General features: G+C 45.6%; 1 pseudogene; it reads left to right on the top strand.

Annotated features, from left to right (window-relative positions):
• Positions 1-8064: 8064 nt before the first annotated feature.
• On the top strand, positions 8065-8335 carry LOC110346576 (small nuclear ribonucleoprotein G pseudogene; annotated as a pseudogene).
• Positions 8336-14472: the final 6137 nt, after the last annotated feature.

Here is a 14472-nt window from a genome sequence, read left to right as displayed (position 1 = left end):
ATTTTGCAGATGAATAAACTGAGGCCAGAGGGGTTTAGTGACTTGCACAAGGTCACACAATCATTCACAGGACCCAGATTTTACTTCAGTCAGCTCATTCCAGCCAAGTGTTCTTTCCCCTGCTTTATGCGTCCCAGAGTACTTAAGTAATGAGTTACTTGACATAAAATTTATATCATGTTGCTTAAACCTGAACCTAATACAACTCATCAGTTTATTCACCAAATGTTTATTGTATCCCTTTATATGCCACACCTTTTGCTAAGGGCTGGGCTACAACAAAGTCAAGGAGATCTTGTCTCCTTTTGCAGTCGTACACGCTCTCATGGAGCTTTAGCATCAAAGGAGATTAGATCTTTAGTCCTCTTATGTTCTTGTCTGGATTGTGTCTTCTTCCTCCCGTCAGTTGTCAGTATGTACCTGACTTCCAGATTCCACAGCTGTTAACCTTGGCTAAGGTCAACCAAACAGAGGCCAGACTGGTTGAACTGGGCCTAGCCAGAGGAGTGACAGGTTTCAGAACATGCTACTCCCAAGTATGGCGCCTTTGCATCTGAGAAAACAGCAGAAGCTGGAAGGCCACTCTCACTTTCTCTTAACTCCCTTTTTCTTAAAGCAGGCCATAAAACTGAAGACGGTCACCCTCTACATTCTCCTCTTCCCTGTAGACCCACATGTGACAGTCATCCTGCCCTATACCTGGAGAGAATGAATGTCATGCAGAGATATGAAGAAGAATCTGAACAAACAGGCCTTCCTAAGCCCTCTATCCAGTTCATTACAGTTAGATTATAAATATTCTCTTCCAATATTACTTCTACTCAATGGACCATAAAAATACTGATGATCCTTGAACAATAAGTTTGAATTGTGGAAGTCCACTTATACAAGAGTATCTAAGGGGGTGGAAGATTTGTGATAATTTGAAACAACTTACAGAGAAACTACATTGTTTAGAAAGATGGAAGAAATTTAAGAATAATATAGGTGCCTCATGAATGCATATATATATGTATATATATTATACAGTCTATTTCATCAATTACTACCATAAAATACACACAAATATATTATAAAAATGTATGGGGAGGGCCGGGGATTTAGCTCAGTGGTTTCGCTGCCTGCTGTGCAAGTGCAAGGACCCGAGTTCGATCCCCGGTACCAAAAAAAAAAAGTATGGGGACTGGGGTATAGTTCATGGTATGGCTCTTATCTGATATGAACAACAATCCTGGGTTTGACCCCCAGGATTGCAAAAAACCAAACTAAAACAAAACAAAAATTCAAAGTTTATCAGAACTCACACACATAAACATTTACAGACCAAGACCATGCATGGTACTATTCATCACCAAGAGAAATATGAATAGATGAAAAGATGCAGTATTACTATAATAATTACATACACTTAACAGTAGTAAATACTATAATATCACAATAATTTTATAGCCACCTCCTGTTGGCTGGAGTCAAAAGTCATTGGTGGATTTTCAACTGCACAGGAGCCAGTGTCTCTGACCCCTTCATTGTTCAAGAGTTAACTGTACACAGGTCTCCCATTTCATTGGGTCTTAATTTCTGAAGGTTCCCATGTAACATAAACATATATAGGAAGTCAATTTGTATGCTTTTCTCAGGTTAGTCTGTCATCTGTTTATAGGGATCTCATCCATGAGGCTCTTCCACCATAGCAAGGCCAAATTTGCTAGTTCTCTAAGTTTTGGAGCCCCAGGGTGAAGAGAAACTAAAAGGTGGATTCAAAGTGAGGATCAAGGACATAGAAGTGTCAGCAGGAGGTTGAGTGTGGGCTTTTGTGGAAATAGAGTCATATTAGTCAGGACAAGCTATGGGGACAACTACTCCCCCAATTCTCACTTGCTTATTACAACAATAGATTATATCTTGCTCATGAAAAATCTTCCTTAAAAGCAACTCACTCTTTGGCATGAGCTGTGAGTAACCAAAAAGAGATGAAGTTAGTTGAACTTTTATTGCTATTTGTTTATGAGCTTAATAGAGATGAATCCCTGCAAAATGTATGCTGAGCAAATTCCCATCATGCTAACCCACAAAGCTGGCTTATGGGGTTCACAAGCAGAGCAACTTCCGTCTGTCCTCCCAAATCTTAACTCCTGGTCCTGAGACTACATGTTTTCAGGGGGAAGGTGGCTCAATAGAGTGATGTGAAGAGGCACTCATGCTGGGTTTGCTCAGTACCCCTGGGGGCATTTGGAAACTTGGGAGGGTACTTTCCTGGTGGTCATAACGACTGAGTGATGCTCCTGGCATTTCGTGAAATACTTCCCAGGACAGTTTCTACAATGAAGAATTGTCCAAGTCCCACCAAATGTCTGTTCCACTGGACAATAACAGGCGAAAAGAAAATTGTTTGTAATCATCTCAATCTAGAAGCTTAACACAGATTTTGGGTGTTTGTTTGGGGAACTTATGGGGTTTTTTACAGTTTAATATACACTAATTTTCAAAGACTGCAACCACTGTGCAAACCAATGGAAGATTTCTCTTTATTTTGGTAAGAACTTTGTGAAAGGATTGTGTGATATTATAACATACCACTATAAAGCTACACCTACAGCTGTCATATCTGTGGGGACCCCACGGGGATGTGAACATCTGAGCACCACCTCACATCTAGCAGCAGGGTCACACGTGTGTTGAGGCACATGTCATTTTATTGTGAGTTACTGTCCTTCTTGTTCCTCTAAATATAATAGCTAGGCAGGATATCGATTATTTTGAAATAATGTATGCACATAGGTTCATATTGTCTAAGAATTGCATGTCAGAGAAGGGCCATAATAACTGGTTGTTTGAGCATTAGTCTAGACTGGATGTGCACAGAAAACCCACAGTGTGGTAGAGAATGAGCAAAACCGGTGGGGACAAAGCCTGCCCGAGTCACAACCCAGCTTAATTACCACATTGCAGATAATGATGAGGTTGCCGGTGCCGTCTGAGCAGCTGCAGCAAATCAGCCTTACTGAGGGAAGGCATTACTCTGAGCTCTGCAGTCAACTTTGGCTTTGATTTACAAGAGCTGGCAATTGTCCTAAACATATGACAGATCAACAGAAGTCTTTCTACTTGCAAAACACCTGGGAAAACTTTCTAATACGTCTACCATACGATTGGCACCTAATGAATATGCAACAGAAGTACAAGTTGATAGAAGTAGGAGATTCTGGCCTATCTGTCTGGGTTTTTCAGGAACACTGATGAAATTCTAAACCTGAGCTAATTTTCCAACCACAGAGGTTTTCCTAGCTAGACATCATCGTCGTTGTCATAGTCATCCTCCTCCTCGTCATCAAAGAAACCCGCCAACTTTGCTGAGTGTCTAATTGCCATTTGTAGCTGCAGTGCATGAGACTGCTCATCTTGATAATGCTGAATACGATCAATACGATTTTTATGACCCAGTCACTCAAAGTCAACAGTGTGTATTGAACACCTTGCCTGTGCTATGCCAGCGACTGTGCCAGGCATGAGCAAGAAGATGTGACTCCTATTGTCATGGAGTTCACAGATTCAGGGAAGAAATGAGTAGTAATAAATAATCACAGTTAATGAGGGCAGTTATAGTTTATTTAATTATGAAAAAGGAGAAAAATTACTTGGATATTCCATAGGCAACTGAACTCATCATTTTTGCCTCTTACCCTCAAACTTGCTTTTCCTCAAATTTCTATCTGCACAGAAAACTGAGCCATCCAAGCAATGATTTCTCTCACTTTCCATCCCTGACACTGAATTAATCACCAAGTCCTGCTAATTTTACCTCCCAAATATTTTCCTAAAGTGTCCCTTCCTCTCTTTCTGCACAACCTTCTTTGTTATTCTCCTGGGCACTTGCCACATCCTATAACAGGTCTCCCTACCTTCAACGTTGACCATTCAGTTGCAGAGAATAGAATCCGCTCTCTATTTAAGAAGATGATTTGTTTTAAAGTATTATTAAATGGCTTCCAGAATTGTTGGAAGAGCTGAAGGAGCAGGTTGAGCTTTAAAGCATGGCTTTGAAAGGCACTTTGCAGAACCTGGACACAAGGGCCAACTGCTTCCTTTACAGTCAGAAAGCTTCTGGCCAAAGAGAGAAGCTTCTGCTCCTGCTGCCTTCTTCAGAGTCACATCTGCACTGCCACACCCAGGTGTCAGCATGGTCGAGGAACTATGGCCCCAGGGAAACAGCCTCAGTTAGAAGCAACAATCATCATGAAACCACCGTAGAACAATCCAGCACCTCCATGAGTGAGCTAGCCAGCTAGCCAGCTAGCCAGTGTCACTGGTGGGCCACAGCCATATTTCCACCATCCAAATCTTGGGTACACGCTTGTGACGGATAAAACGGAAATCATATCTAGAACCATAGCTGCAATGGAGCCTTAGGAATGTAGTTTTGAGCCTTCTAGCCACTGCAGAAGTTGTCCCCAGGACCAGGTTGGAATAGATCTTGAGTGCAATCCCACCACATCGACATACTCCTTCAAGTCAACAGAGTGATGTGACTTGATCATGCTATCCTTCTGTTGAAACTCTTTCAGTAGCTCTCCATCACCATAATATATGTCCAATCCCAGGATCCTGGCTGCTCCTGTACCACCGTACATTGCAGCCCTTCACACTCTCCAGTTACACCAAGGAGCACTCTCTGTGCTGGTTTAGAACACTGTGTCCCTGTTCATGCCATTCCCTCTGGAGCGCACATCTCATTTTGCCTGGTGAACACTTACTCATCCAAGTCTCAGTCTAGGCATAACAGGAAGCCTGCTTTAAACTTCGGGGGCTGTATGCAGCTTCCTGGGTGCTTCCAGGCCTTGTAATCACCTGCTCATGTTTTTGCCTCTGCTGTTTGTTAAGTTTTGCCCAAGGCAACAATAGGGTCTCATTCATCTCCATACTTTCAGTGTCTACACAATGCTCAGCCCCAAGTACATGAATAATACTAAACTGTGTCTCAGTTGGATTCCCCAACAATCAGCCCCAAAGAGAGTTTGTCTGTAGGAAGCTTACTGGGAGTGCCCTGGGGATCTGGCCCTGAAGAGAGGTGAAGGAAGTAGGATTGGGCAAGGAAGACACTGCACTGCAACACAGTCAGAAAGAGATGTTAGCCAACATTACAGTGGGCTCCAGAGCTGGAAAGTCCCATCAGAGTTGTCCAACTTTAAAACAAGAGGGCCAGGCCTCTGTAGTCCTGTCAATCAGTCATGAGATATGGAGTGAAGGTGTCACCTCAGGTTCATCAGGTCTCTGCAGCTGTGGAGCACTCCTAGAGAGGGATGAGCCAGTTTAGCCAAAAAGGAAAAACAGTTCAGATGGCAAGGTGGATAGAAGAATGGGGAAGTGTACAGAAGGATGGCAATATGAACAGGTAGATAGATAGATGGATAGATAGAAAGATGGATGGGTAGACAGAAAGATGATGATAGCTAATGGATTGATAGATAATAGATGGATGATAGGTGATTGAAGATATATTGATAGATGATAGATAAATTGATAGATTATACATATGGATAACAGAAGATTAATGATGAAAAGATTAATAGATGATAGGTAGATAGGTAGATAGATAGAATTACATATTTATTTATGACAGGGATCTGACTTCTGTGATTATGGGAGCTAGTTATATGTGGCTATTTTTTCTCTCCATGTTTCAGCTTAAAGTCTGCAGGCTAGGAGGTCAGAAGGGAAGACAGAAGTAGGAGAAGTAGGACAATCCAGAACCTGGGAGACAAGCTGGTACTTGGGAGAGTGGACTGGAACTCACCCAGTTTCTTTATGCAGGCTGCCATGTTGGCTCACAGCTGTGTAGGGAAATGGGTACCCTCCTTCCTGCAGCTGACAACTGTCAGCCACCGACTCTCCCAGAGATCTGAAGACCTTAGTATTGAAAGGAGTCAGGGCCAAGCTCCACGTTGGCCATCCAAAGTGCTACTCAGAGAACTGCACTTGGAATGGCTGCTTCCTTCTAGGACCACTCTACTCAAGGACAACAGCATCTGGCCTGGCAATGCAGACAAAGCACAGTGAATGCATATCAAATGATGAAATAAAAATGAACCTGGATAATGACATTGTATGTATCTTCACACACCACAAAATTTGAGGTGAGAGGAAAGAAAATAGGAAACATCTAGGGGCCAGAAAGGACCTCTAAGGGGTTCACAAGATTGAAGGTAATAGTAGAAGGAACAAATGGGCTGTGAGCTAGGACAAGGAAACAAGTTATAAAAACTCTGTGAGGTTTTGTTTGGGTGGGGAAATGGGAATTTGTTACACAAATTTTAAAACAGTATACGCTGCCAGTTAATTGTGCATTTTTAGAAATCTATTCACTCTTCTTTTCCACTTTTTCCTTCTCCTTGGCCATTGTTTTCATCAAGGATGGCATCCTCTCCCTCCTTCTCACTCTTTGCTCATGACATTCTTTCTTCATGTGCCCAAAGGAGACTTCAGAATCCTTCTTAACACTGTGTTCTTCTGGGTAGCCACTTCCAGTGGATTGAATGAAACTTAATAGCCATCTTTGCCATAATCCAGTCCACTCATGTACACCTAACTTCTAATTCACTTTAAAATGTCTGTTTCTCACACCATTTTTAGTTGCTGTAACAGAGCTAAAAACCCATGTCTGGGAACAAGATTTTTGCCTTTATTCTCCATCCCTGTTGTTAATATTAGAAGGCAAAGTAAAAGGGTTAGAGACTTCTAAGCCCGTCTCTCCATTTAGTACACTATGGTACAGTTCCGCTTCCTTGGGGTGTGGATTTAGGAACCAGAATCACTGCTTGTCAGAACAAAGGAAAACGTGCGGGAGGAGTCAACTCCCCGACATTTTGCGAATTGATATTATTCTTTAGAAGAAGGCATTGGGAAGAAATTGAGATAAGTTTAAAAAACTGTATATGCAAAAATAATGGGTGAAACTTCTATTTTCATTAATTACGACTATGAAGAAGATAGAGTAGTGCCTTGCTTTCAGCATTGGATAGATATGAATTGAACTTTAAAAAAATTCATCTATTGGCTTAGATGCTCGTTTCAGAACCTTCCTCTCTGATTTATTGCTTTAATACTTTGAACAATGCACTAATTGTGCATTCCTCTGGTCATACTCCCCAATTCATTTTTTGTAAGTAACCATTTAAATGTTAAGGAATGCTAAGAAATCTCTTTGCAAGGCAAATAATTTCTTTGATGTATAAACAACCCCTTCAGTTTATCTAATTTTAATATTTCCTGCTGCTACCCTAGGCATTGATGCTTGTCGAAGTGCTAGTGTGCACACTAGTACTGGATGGTGCAGATGGCTCTGTAGGCTTGACGTGGACTCCTATGACACCCACTCTGAGGAACCAGGAAGTGTGCTTTATGAGTGTCTGCTGTAACAGAGTCCACTTGGTGAGTCTGTGACAGTTAGGACTTGGTCCTGTGTCACCTGACACACGGCCAAAATGGGCTACGATTTCCGTCAGAGTGTACTAGGTCAGGTTTGAACCTGCTTATTTATTTTTAAGATGACATCAGCTCTGTCAAGTTCTCTGAAGTCAGGTGTCATCCAAAATGATCCACTTGCTGAGGAACTGAACGGGGGTCTTCTTCAATGGTTCTCAATCTTTGGTGTTCGTCAGATTACCTAAAATGCTTCTTTAATTGGTAATGTAAAATAGGAAGAAAAGGTCCACAGGGGTAGAGGTAGTGGGAGGGGGAGGGGAAAGGAAAGAAGGGAAAGGAAAAATGATGAAAAATGGAAAAAATGGAAATAAAGTCTTTGTAAATAGGGAAGGGTGGAGGGGGTGAAGGGAGGGCTAGGAATGGGGAAAAAATAAGAACTAAGATGCATTATATAAAGGTACAATTCCCAATGAGAAATGTAATTGTGTTGTATGCCTACAATGTACCAATAAAAGAATTTAATACCCCCCCCCCAAAAAAAGTGCATGTGCTACAGACCGGCGATTGGCTCGCGACTTGTGACGCCAGACGTAAAGCGCCGAGCCTACCGCGGGAGCATGACGGGCGCTGCAGCTTCCTTTTCAAAGGGTCTCTGAGCCTGCGGATTAGACAAGATGAGCAAGGCTCACCCTCCCGAGCTGAAAAAATTTATGGACAAGGAATTATCATTGAAATTAAATGGTGGCAGAAGTGTCCAAGGAATATTGCGAGGGTTTGATCCCTTTATGAATCTTGTGATAGATGAGTGTGTGGAGATGGCAACTCGTGGGCAGCAGAACAATATTGGGATGGTGGTAATGCGAGGAAATAGTATCACCATGTTGGAAGCCCTGGAACGAGTTTAAATAGCTGCTCAGCAGAGAAATCCACGCCCCTCTTCAAAGCGCTGGTTTCACTATGACCAAAAATTGAGTCATACACATTTTCATATTAAGTTTTTTGTTAAATAAACTTTTGTAATAGTCACAAAGAAAAAAAAGTGCATGTGCTGAGGCCTACCTCAGCCCTGTCAGTCTGAGTCTCGGGGTAGAGGGAGGAAAACACCTGCAGCTCAGTAACTTTTGAGCTAATCCAAAGATGCAGTGATGTTTGAGACCCACAGGCTGAACTTACCAACGTGACTTCAGGTGAGCACACAAGACTCACGCTCAGATAACGCCGTAGCCAGATGGGACAGCTGTCATACAGCCCTTGGCTGCAGATGATGCTAAATACACCACAATACTGCCACTACATGGGTTGATCTTGGCTAGCGTCTTCCGGAGCACGTGATGAGAAGGACCAAGGGTTTTTATCCCAGCGTTGTTGGTCCTCACATAATCACCACACAGCTTTGCTCTCCACCCTAGGATAGCCACCAAGAGAAGGCATGGGCCACACTGGGACTAGCCCTAAACACCCAGGTCGTGGGTTTATTAGCATTTTGAGAAAGGCCTTGGGGTCATCTTTGGGGAAATTTAGAAGTTTATGTGGAGGAATAAAGCCAGGGCTCAGTAACTCTGATCTTTTCTTCCTGGAAGCATTGCTAGGCAAGCCCATGGTCTCCTTGCTGGTAGATGGGCCCACAGTTCTGTTGCCATCAGCAGGATTTGAGAGGCCATGTGGCATAATATCCAGGTGGGAGAAAGGGAGTGCCTTAGTCATGGAGTCATGGAGTCTTCTCTCAGCTGCTGAGGCACCGGATAAGCGGAGAACAGCTTCGTTGACAGTGCCAGAGATGGGAGTGGGAGGAGCCTGCGTCTCTGAATGGTTTAGGTGGAGCAGAGCCACCAGCCACCCCAAACCACATGGGGCTGTGAAATCGGTGAGAACGGAGAAAAATAAACTAACCTGCTGAGCGTTGGTGTCATTGGTCATATTACATAACCTGCCCCATCCAACATGGGCAAGGTGCCGGGACTGCACGCTCTCCCCTCTTCCCAGGTTTTCACATGGTCCCAGGGGACCTTTGTGACCAGAAGGGTACATTTTTACTAAGACTGGTCAAACATCCACTCTCTGCCCCATCGTTTTTTTAGCATTTAGCAATCAATTCTTTCCTCCTCCCTCCCAGCTCCTGGGGATCTATGCTAATTTTCTAGACTGCAATTGAAGTTTGTATGGAAAATGTTGACTGCAATTAACCATCAATGCAAGGCCTATCTGTTTTCCACCTCTACACTGACATTTAAGCTCAGTATATAATCAAAAGGGAGGAAAGGGAGAAACAAAGCTCTCTAATACAAAGTTCTAAGATCTAGCTCCTCAAGATCACCAACAGTAGAAGCCAGAGGAGAGTCTGCCTATGCATGCCAATCTGTCTACCCAGCTCCGTGGGGTCCCCTGTCCTTTGTACCCACCTTCAGCCCTCAGACTGCTTTGAAGGAAATCTCCAGAGGCCAGTATTTACCACCATATACTGTCCTCTCTGGAGCTCCTGGCTGTGCTGTGGCATCAGACCCAAGGAAGGAAGAACGTGCTTCATGAGCAGAGATGGCCGTGGGGGAAGAACTTATGAGCTGTGTGATCTAGGGTGAGTTCATTAACCTTTCTGGGACTTCACTGCTGCATCTGTAACAGCAGTAAAGTGTAGGTGGTGTTAGTACCTACATCATAAATCTGTTAGGAGGATTCAACGAAGCAATGCCTGCAAAAAGCTTAGTGGCTGGACCTAGCAAGTGTCAATAAATGAGTAGTTACGGTGGCAATTGTGCTTGCAGGGGCTGTTATTATATCTGGGGTTATCCTGCTCCTAAGTTTTGTTGTTGCTGTTGTTGTTGTGTGTGTGTGTGTGTTTTGTTTTGGTACTGGGGATCAAACTCGGGTCCTTCCGCTTTCGAGGCAGGCGTCAGAACCACTGAGCTAAGTCCCTGGCCCAGTGTGTGTTGTTTTATGACAGGATCTCACTATGTTGCCCAGGCTGGTCTGGGACTCATGGGCTCAAGCGATCCGGCTGCCTCAGCCTCCCCAGTAGCTAGGACTACAAGTGTGTGCCACCATGCTAGGCTTGCTCCTGAGTTTTCATTGTCCAACTGCTGTTCGGAAACCTGGCCCCAAGCAGATGAATCACCCCCACCTGCCACCTTCCTAGAGATAGAAGAGACCTTTGTAAAACCCTCATCACTCTGTCAGAAGCAGTGGAGCGACATTCCTACCTCCAGCCCACAGAAGCAGAGTGATGTGGAAAAGGTCTCATGGTGATCTCAGAGCTGTCAGCTCCTGCGGCAAGCTTTCTGTTGCAGTCACCACATTGCATTCTTCCACAGGGCTTCACCTCCAGACCTCAGGTCTGAATCTGGATTCATATCCCATTCTTGCAGGTGCTAACAGTACAGCCATGGGAAAGATCCGTAACCTCCAGGTGCCCACTGCATCCTCATCTTCCAAGTGGAGAGAGTACAGGTGCCCAGCTGCTGTGGGTACTGGGAGGACGGCATGGAGCAGTGTTCCTAGGACGCCCTCGATGGGCACAAACTGTTAACACTCCAAGCCCATGAGACACAGGAGAAGCTGCCCTCACCTCCAGGACATAGGGAACTTCGGACGCCCTGGACCACAGCCCCACTGACAGGGCATGCTCCAGGGGCCGGGCTGGCCCGTGATGTTCACAGTCTTTAGCAATTCTGGAGAAGTCCCCCTAGCAGTGATTCTGTGTGGCACAGCCTCATTCTGCCTGCCAGCTTCACAAAAACCAATCTAAAATGACTTAAAGAGGGTGATCGGACAGGGTTTAGCAGTCATTTCTGATGGACAAGAAAATAGCGACACAGAGAGAGTGAGCCTGGGTCCCCTCTTGTATGCTCAGTCAGGGACAAAAATAATCTGCTCTAAGTTCTTCTGGCCCTTCCTGGGAGCTCAGGGCTGTTCCCTTGAAGCCCACTACCCCACACAGCCTGGCCTGCTCACCTTCCAATCTTCATCACCCCTGCAGGGTTGGGACCAGGGTTCCAAGCTGGAATTCCCAGAACTTCTATTTGCCTTGACTTGTCACAGCCAAAGTGTGCTGCTGTTCGAAGACTACCCTGGAGTCCACAGAGTTCCCTGTCAGCCGAAAATCCTCTCTCATTTGAAGGGCAAGTTGGAAGGGAGATGGGTGTAGGATGGAGGAAAATAAAAATCCATCCTCATGCATGCTTAGGCCCTATTTGATGGAGAAGAGAGCAAAGCCCTCATGGTGATAATGCTGATAAGATCCATCAGTTAAATCCCCTTCCTTCCTCCCCCTGGAAAATGGGGGACTGAGCTTGGGACATGGGAACGACAGATTGGGTGGTTTTAGTTTATCTGTCCAAATCATAAATACAATCCCGACAGGCCACTGAGCTAGATTTCTCTCAGGAGGAGATTGTAGCCCTTCCATCTCATGGCTCTGTTTCTCAGCTCCTTCTCTTTTGAGAGTGAGCTGTCCAGTTTCCCCTCCAGTCCCTCCTGCAGCCCTGCAGCCCCTCTACCTGTGCAGTGAGGGCCTCTTTTGCTGGCTAAGTGAGAAAAGTCCTTTCTTAGGCCTCACAGTTCCCAGCCCGTTTTGAGGCCCCAGTTTGAGGCCCCAGACTTCCAGACCAACTCCTTGGACAGCGTCTGAGTGATTTGTGGTCTGTGTGTGGGGCAGGGTCATCCAGTGCAGCATTGAGGGGAACAGCACTGGCACCTCCCAGGCCTCTGTGCCCAGCATGCACCTTTGGCCAAATGAAGAAAGCATAAACATTGCTGCGTCCCGCCTCATCCGTTCGCCTTCCTCATGTGAAATTCCAGCCTTACAGACAGCTCTGAACTCTACACTGAAGTTTCTGCCCCTTCTTCACTCCCTGTTGGAAGGCGAGCTTCCTCGAGGCTGAGGGGTTTTGGTTGTGGCAGCATTTCTGGGTGCCCAAGTGTGGCACTTTGAGATGCACGTGATACACTGGACCCGATCCTGGTGTCCCCTTCCCCGAAGCCCTCTGCTCCTCCAGTCTCCTCTTTCTAATCAATGACACAGGATTAGGCTTCTGCCTAGAAATGATGTCAAAGCACGTGGCCAGCACATCGAAGTAATCCCCGGGCTTCTGAGGAGGCCTTGAAGTGGCTTGGGAGGATGTGATCTGCACTACAAGCTCCCTCGTGGGCCTCTCCCAGCTCCTCATATTCCAGGAGATTGGTAAAAAGAAGGAAGAAAAAGCCCAGGACAACTCCGAGGTTGTCTCGGTTTTGTTAGCAAAGATGAGATAAGAAAAACAATCTCTCTCTAAAATTCAATTAATTTTTCCCTCTTGCTAATTTGTTTAGCCTTGTTTATCTTGGAGGCCAAGACAGCAAATCTCAGGGGACGTGCTCTCCCCACTGAGATGTTGCTGCACAATGAGGAAACAAGTTGTCCGGGCCAAGGTCTCCACCAGGCAGTCACGTGGCACCCGGAGAGCCTCTTGTCCTTGGGAGTCCAGCAGGGAGGGCTTGCTGGAGCCACTCCCCGCCTGGCCTGCCGAGAGAGAGACAGCTTGGTGACTGCTGCTCCTGCTCTCCGTTGCCTGTCTTTCTATCTTTCTTCTCTGCCTCCTTGCAAATGAGAAGAATGAGAAGCCCTCTCACCCACCCACATCCCCTATTTCCTTTTTAATAAGGGATTTTTGCCATTGAAAAGCGAGATACTCTCCAGCCACAGAATTTTCTGAGAATATCATCACATAGAAGCTTTTGCCCAAGGCAGCCTAATGTTAAAGACATTAGTTAATTAAATCTCAGAACACTCTCATCACTGTCTATTTCCTCTTGGGGCCAAAAGACCAAAGAATATGGTGCCCAGCCAAGGCCAGAGGAAAAAACAGTGGGAAACAAAATCCTTTCATCCTTGTGTTCAACACTGTAAGTCTTCTCTGGAGAGGCTGGATGTCAGGTTTAGGTGTGTGAGACTGGAGCTGCCCTGGGATTGAGCGGATTATACCCAGGACTGCAATTGAAAGACTTGGAAACAAACCAGGTGCTGCCCCTTCTTACAGTGTGACCTTGGGAAAATATCTCACCATCTCTGAGCCTCAGTTGCTGCATCTGAAGAATGGAATACCACTGCGTAGGGTGGCTGGAAGAATTGTGTGTAGTAGTGGCATAGAGACATTCGTATCCACTGGGTCAGACAGGGTCCTAAGGAGCAGGTGCCCACCCTAGACTACCTTCAGACTTCCTGGCAGCTAACAGCAGCAGCAGAGATTGCCTGAAACATAGTCCAGAGTTCCAGGTCTCGCCCTATTGATGAGCATGTGGCAAACCCTCAGCTCTTCTGAACTAAGTTCTCTCCCAGAGGTAAGCGGATCTGCTTCTTCGCTGCTTGGACAGCCCTTCTGGGAGCTGCACAGTGCCATCCCCTTGCTTGTTGCACAAGCACTTTGCTCCTAGATTATGAGCAAGTGACAGTGCAGGCTTTCAAGGTGCACTAAATGAGAAAAATGCAATTCAGGCGAGGCATTCACGTGCTTGAATGAAACATGGGAACTGTCGAAGCTGCCGCCGTTGACAGGAAATTGATGTCCCCATTGCTATTTACCTAGCAGAAATTGGTTCTCAAAGATCAGTCTTTGTGAGAAGGAGGGACGAGTGGGCGTTTAGAGGAAGGAGGTGAGTTTTCCCCTTTGTTACTTTCACTCCCCTGGCGCCTCTCTCCTGGTAGTTTGCTTCCTGAGTCTCTGCTGGGTAAGCTTAATAAGTAAATCCCACCATTCGCCATTGTGGAGGGCAGTGCCATAGAAGTTACTAAAGGGGGCACAGGGGCACACATCAGCTGCGAAGCTGAGATGTGAGGCCAGCACAGAGGTGCTTTGAGCCAAAGGATTTCCTGAGGAGAAACAGCCCGTGACTATTAGCAGGGACAATGACCTTTGCTCTTGGAACATTTGTCGCAGGCACACTTGTGTCCCAGGAAGTGAGATGCAGGAAGCCCTAGGAGCGGTTCAGTTACGTCCTGCTCCTCATGCACCTCCCCAAGGGACAGAAGGGGGTCCAAAGACACAGTGACACACAACCCGAGTCTTGCTTGGAGACTGGCAGGCT

The sequence above is a fragment of the Heterocephalus glaber genome, unplaced genomic scaffold (genome assembly GCF_053883595.1).
Source record: "Heterocephalus glaber isolate CG9 unplaced genomic scaffold, H.glaber_assembly_v1.0 deba00000613, whole genome shotgun sequence".
Taxonomy (NCBI): domain Eukaryota; kingdom Metazoa; phylum Chordata; class Mammalia; order Rodentia; family Bathyergidae; genus Heterocephalus; species Heterocephalus glaber.
The sequence above is the reverse complement of the archived record's forward strand: the minus strand, read 5'-3'. Positions and strand labels throughout refer to the sequence as shown.